We start from the raw sequence: 6,000 nt of genomic DNA on the forward strand, positions 1-6,000 counted from the left end.
CATGTGCCTAAGGTGGGCACTGAGCATTTACCTCTTCTGCCAGCAATCCTGTGCTTTCTTCCGCCCCTCATCCCACTCTACAGCGCATGTGTGCAACCTCGAGTAAAGGAGGAGGGTTAATACATAGGGTTTGCCTTGGGTGCCCATTTAACTAGGCCAGTGCTGTCCAACTGGCGGCCCGCGGGCCGCATGCGGCCCGCGACCCCCCTCTGTGTGGCCCCCCACCTGTCTGGCTGCTTTGATGGCTTACTCTTGTGTAAGCTTTAAATGGTATCAGTACTGAGATTAACTGCCCCCCCTGCATGGTTCTCACCTCAGATTCAGGCTGTAATCCCCCTGTATTGTTTAAATATGTAATCCCCTGTACTGTTCACACCTTTTAATCTATGCATTGTTCACCCCCTGCAGTGTTCACACCTCAGGCTCAGGCTGTAATCACCCACATTGTTCCCCTGTTCACACCTCAAGAGCAGTAGAAACCCACAAATAATCCCTACACACTACAAAAAGGACATATACTGAAGTGGTACTGCAATTAAAAAGTTTTTTAATATATAGTTATTGTGCAGACAGTAGGAGCAGTGCCAGCATTGTGTCACTGTAGGCTGCCTGTGTGTGCCAGTATGGCATACACAGGCAGGGTAGGGAAGGCAGAGTATGGCACACACAGGCAGAGTATGGGACACACAGTCCAAGTATGGCACAAACCAGCCAAGAATGGCAAACACAGTGAAAGTATGGCACACAGGAAGGGTAGGGAAGGCAGAGTATGGCACACACAGGCAGAGTATGGGACACACAGTCCAAGTATGGCACAAACCAGCCAAGAATGGCAAACACAGTGAAAGTATGGCACACAGGAAGGGTAGGGAAGGCAGAGTATGGCACACACAGTCCAAGTATGGCACAAACCAGCCAAGAATGGCACACACAGTGAAAGTATGGCACACAGGAAGGGTAGGGAAGGCAGAGTATGGCACACACAGGCAGGGTAGGGAAGGCACAGTATGGCACACTCAGGCAGGGTAGGGAAGGCAGAGTATGGCACACACAGGCAGGGTAGGGAAGGCAGATTTTGGCACACACAGGCAGGGTAGGGAAGACAGAGTTTGGCACACACAGGCAGGGTAGGGAAGGCAGAGTATGGCACACACAGGCAGGGTAGGGAAGGCAGAGTTTGGCACACACAGGCAGGGTAGGGAAGGCAGAGTTTGGCACACACAGGCAGGGTAGGGAAGGCAGAGTATGGCACACACAGGCAGGGTAGGGCAGGCAGAGTATGGAAGGTTTTTGCTGTACTACAACCATTAATATGGGTATGGTCATGTGATAACATGGGTGTGGTTTCAAGTGGGTGCGGTTTCAAAAAGGGGAGTGGTCAAAACTGGCTTCCATTATCGGCCCTCCACCACGTAGTTCGGAAAAACTCCGGCCCTCGGTACAACAGAAGTTGGACAGCACTGAACTAGGCCAATCCAACGTTTCAAGCATTGCTGTGCTCTTCCTTAGAAATCAACAAATAGAGCTTGAACTCGCTAAGATCCATTGAAATAATATACTCAATAAAATATGATATTGTAGGAGGAATAGCAAGAAACTACTAATATAAAAGAAAAAGTGCCTCTAACAAATATATACCTCTTTTTATATACTGTAAATAAAAATACAAAAAAGAAAAATTCGAATGAAGTACAACCTCTCTTGGTGCCAATAGACTAAACCTGATGCATATGTAATTTTTCAAGATACATGAACGTGAACTACAAAATGGATATGTGTGACTCTGCAGATAGCCATGTATGAGATCTATTTTGATCAAGTGGAATCCATTTAGCTTGTTTACACTGTATTTTATGGAAGACTTCTTACCACAGCCCTTATGCAGATGTCTGAGAGTCTTCCTTCCCAGTAGCCCATCCAAACCCACCACCATTATGCTTGCTTGCTTGATGTCTGCCACTCCATGTTGCGGTTTCTGTGCATTGTTGCAATACCAGGGTGGTGTTAGAGAAGGTATCGGAGGGGTATGCCTAGGACCATAGTGCTTTCCACCAGTTATGCCCTAGACACATTTCTATGCTAACCCTAGTTCTGGCCTGAGTTTCAGGGCTGTTACTGAATGTAAAATCATCACTTAAATTGTTCTCTTTACTGTTAATATTATAGTAAGACTATATTAAATAAAGAAAAGCTATTTTCATCAATATTTAATCCCTGGAAAAATGTTTGTGTAGCCAATTTTTGCAACAATAATGGCTATAAATATTTTGGTGTTAGTATGTACCAGCTTTGGAGTGATTTTAGCCCATTCTTATACCAGCTTTTCTCCAGGTTGTTCAAGGCAGTTGAGGATACCTGTGCACCTCAGTGTTCCAATAGTGCCATAGATTCCAAATTGGACTGAGATCAGAGCTTTGACTGGATCATTGCAGGAACTTTTTAGTTCTTAAGAGGCTTCAGTGTTAAGGTCCCCATACACGGGCCGATAGAAGCTGCCGATATCGCCAAGTGAGCGGATCTGCCCGTGTATGGCCACCTTTACCTGGGCTTATGTTTCAGGCCATTGTTCTGCTGAAAATTAACTCCCGCATCTATTGTTTAAGCAAACTGACTCTTGTTAAGTTTTACCATGTATTTTGCTCCATCCATTGTCTTTATTACTTTAAAGGGGACCTGTTACCCAAATCAAATAAAAAATTCAAATTTTATTTGTCACATACACAGTCATACACATTATGATATGCAGTGAAATGCTTAAACGACTACTATTGACCTCAATTACAAAAAATTAGAATAATATAGAATATAAAGAAGTTAAGAATATAGATAACCCAAAAAAATACACAGAGTAAAATGAATATAATTTAAATGAATTATAATAATATAATAATTGAAATTTATGTAGTGCAATGTAGAACCGTGGCCAATTATTGGCATGATAATGTGCAAGAATTGCAGTTCAAGTTCGCAGTGTAAGAAAAGTGCAAATGTGCAATTGTCCCATTGGGTGCAAATAAAAAGTTGCAGTCCTGAGTTGTGCGAGCAAGTGAGTGTAGTCTGTTATAGACTTAATCCCTGACTATATATGTTCCTAGATCTATGTGATGTTATTATGATTGAGAGCTCGTATGGCCTGCAGGAAGAAGCTCCTCCTCAATCTCTCTGTGTTGGCCTTCAGGGAACAGAGGCGCCTTCCAGACCGCAACAGAGAGAACAGTCCATTGTCGGGATGGCTGAGGTCTTTCACTATCTTCCTGGCCTTGGGCCAGCATCATTTGTTGCAGATCGATTAAAGGTCAGGGAGCTTGATACAGATGATGCGTTCAGCTAATCGAACTACCCTCTGTAGCTACAAAAAGCTGTATAATAAAAGTCCTTTTCAAATGAAACATGATACATATATATATAACAAAATATTTCTAGCACACCGTATAAAAACAATCACATCTTTATTATGAACACATTGCACAAAATTTTGGTCCTCGACAGGACCTTTCTCAAGGTTTGAGGCTTCGTTTGAGGCCCGAAACGTTGGATAAAATTTTGCACAATGTGTTAAAGATTAACGTAGACGCTACATGGAAAGCAACCAAGCAGACAAAGGAGGCTGAAGAGAAAAGAGATATAATACCTCACATAGAGAGCGGATGGACTGTGGTGAAGAAGTCAGATTGACGGAGAGCCACATCAATCGGCTAGCTGGACTTAGCGCTCAAGACACACGGAGGAGATAGTCCTGTGTGCTGGGTAAGCAGGGAAGGTTTTTGTCCAGTGTGCAGTAACCTGCAAGGTAGTAACCTGTAGTAAAATGAAAGCTCAAACTTGAAGTAATTCATTGTCAGGCAAATGCGTAATAAATTAAGTAAAAACGTAAATTTTTTTTTGTTGTATTAGATTTTGGCGTACTGCTTCCAAACCCTGTTCTATGGGGATTACCGTGTAAATAGAGCCCACATCCATGGTTACAAGTTTTGTATGTGGCTTTAGGGGAAGGCTGTTGTGTAATTTGAAAAGGAAGTCACCTGTGTCTTGAATATATGTGGTCTGTGATTGGGTTTGTAAAAAGTGATCCACATAGATTGCCAGAGGGGAGGGGATTGTGACAAGACACTCTTACAAACTGAGCTTAGGTGGATTCACAGAATGGATACTATCAGTCCATGTGGTCTCAATGAACTCATTTCATTTGCACCTTTTTATTAATGCATTATTATTTGCAGTAGTACAGTAGTTTATATTGGGTACGAGGACAGTGTATCCTGCTCCATAAGTATGTTTGGGTGGGAGTTCTATGCCCTGTTTATAAAAATGTCTCTGTATTTGCATGTAGACTTTACTTATTACTTGTGACCTTGAAGACACTTTATGATGACTAATATAGTCTACTTATTGCGAGTATATTGCGTCCTTATATAATTGAACTATTTCCTTTACTTGTTGCTGTGATGCATTAGTAAGCCTTGGGAGAATTGTCCAAGTTATCATGATAATCGGACAGATCTGTTGCCGCAGTACCCTGGACTATTTACAGAGAACCAGTGGCTTGACGCGACCCAATATCCTACATTTCTATTACATATATCTGTCATAACCTAAACAACAAGTTTGGCCAGTGTTGCCTTTTCGCCTTTAATGCATATCATTTTTTGCCCACTCTAGAGTTTTTTTTGTTTTATATCTTTAGTTGCATTGGAAAAGCTATAGGCAGTAATGTAATTCCCGCTTCTGCATGTGGGAGAAAAAATCCTCCCCTGCTGTAAGATGGGTTGGTGGTATCGGTAGTCCATGCTTAACCGGCCCACAGAACTCTAACAGTATGGCATCACATAACTATCTCCTCTGTGTGTGTCCAGCTATACTCTGTACCCGATTGATGCAGCTCTCCAGCAATCTGACTTCTTCACCACAGTCTGTCCGCTCCCTATGTGAGGTATTATATCTCTTTTCTCTTCAGCCTTCTTTGTCCGCTTGTTTGCTTTCCATGTAGCATCTACTCTGATCGAGTACTACTTTGTTTTGCTAGACTTTTACTTCTCCACACTGATTACACTTTATTAACAACTTTATGTATCTTTCCTATATATTCTTTGTTCTTTTTACTATATTGCTCTTTCATAATTTCATTTTATTTAGTAGCTTTGATGCACTCCACGTAGCACTTAGAATATTGATGTAACATGACGCCACTTTATCACTCCCACCGTGTTCCTGCCACAGTACATTCATTAGGTCTCTCTTTGTATGTGTTTGCACTTTGAAAAAGGCCTTTGCTTAGGTCTAAACATCAGCCTCCAAATAAAAACATTTTTTTTGCTTTAAGCCCTGAGTTGTGTGGACCCTCCCTATATATATATACATATATATATATTTGCACAAATAAAAAACCATGTTATAATACTTTTTGTAAAACTTTTATTTTTCCTGATGATGCTGCCTTAAAAGCCCCGTGAGTACTGGCCTCCATTGCATTGGTATCTGTAATTTTGCATAAGCACCCAGGCATTTTCTTCATTGTTTGTGGTGTGCTACCTCTGCTGGGACTATATATATATATATAGATAGAGAGAGAGAGAGAGAGAGATTGTAAGTAAAGCTTATTTTGCCTGACTAGCACAATAGAAAAGAATATGGAATTGTTTCGTAGGGCGATAAGTCCCTCTTAATAAGATGCCCGATCCCTGCTAATGAAAAGTAGCCCCACAACTGTGCTATCACTACCACCATCACCCTTCAGTGATGTTTAAAGAAGTAATATTGCTTTAAATTATGTGCAAAAAGCTGTATGTTGCTCTCATCTAATCAGTAGTGAAATGTGGGTCGACAAAAAGTCTACCTGGACATGACCCTAATCTGCCCGCTCCCAACTAGGCAATTGTTGTAAACGACCCCACTGCTAGACAAGGGTCAGTTATTAAAATCTGCTGCAATGAAAGATGTTTTTCCCCCTAGAACTCACCAAAGAGAATATATAATGTGTGCAAGAAACTCCATATTAAGTTA

Source organism: Xenopus tropicalis, chromosome 2 (assembly GCF_000004195.4).
Source record: "Xenopus tropicalis strain Nigerian chromosome 2, UCB_Xtro_10.0, whole genome shotgun sequence".
Classification (NCBI taxonomy): domain Eukaryota; kingdom Metazoa; phylum Chordata; class Amphibia; order Anura; family Pipidae; genus Xenopus; species Xenopus tropicalis.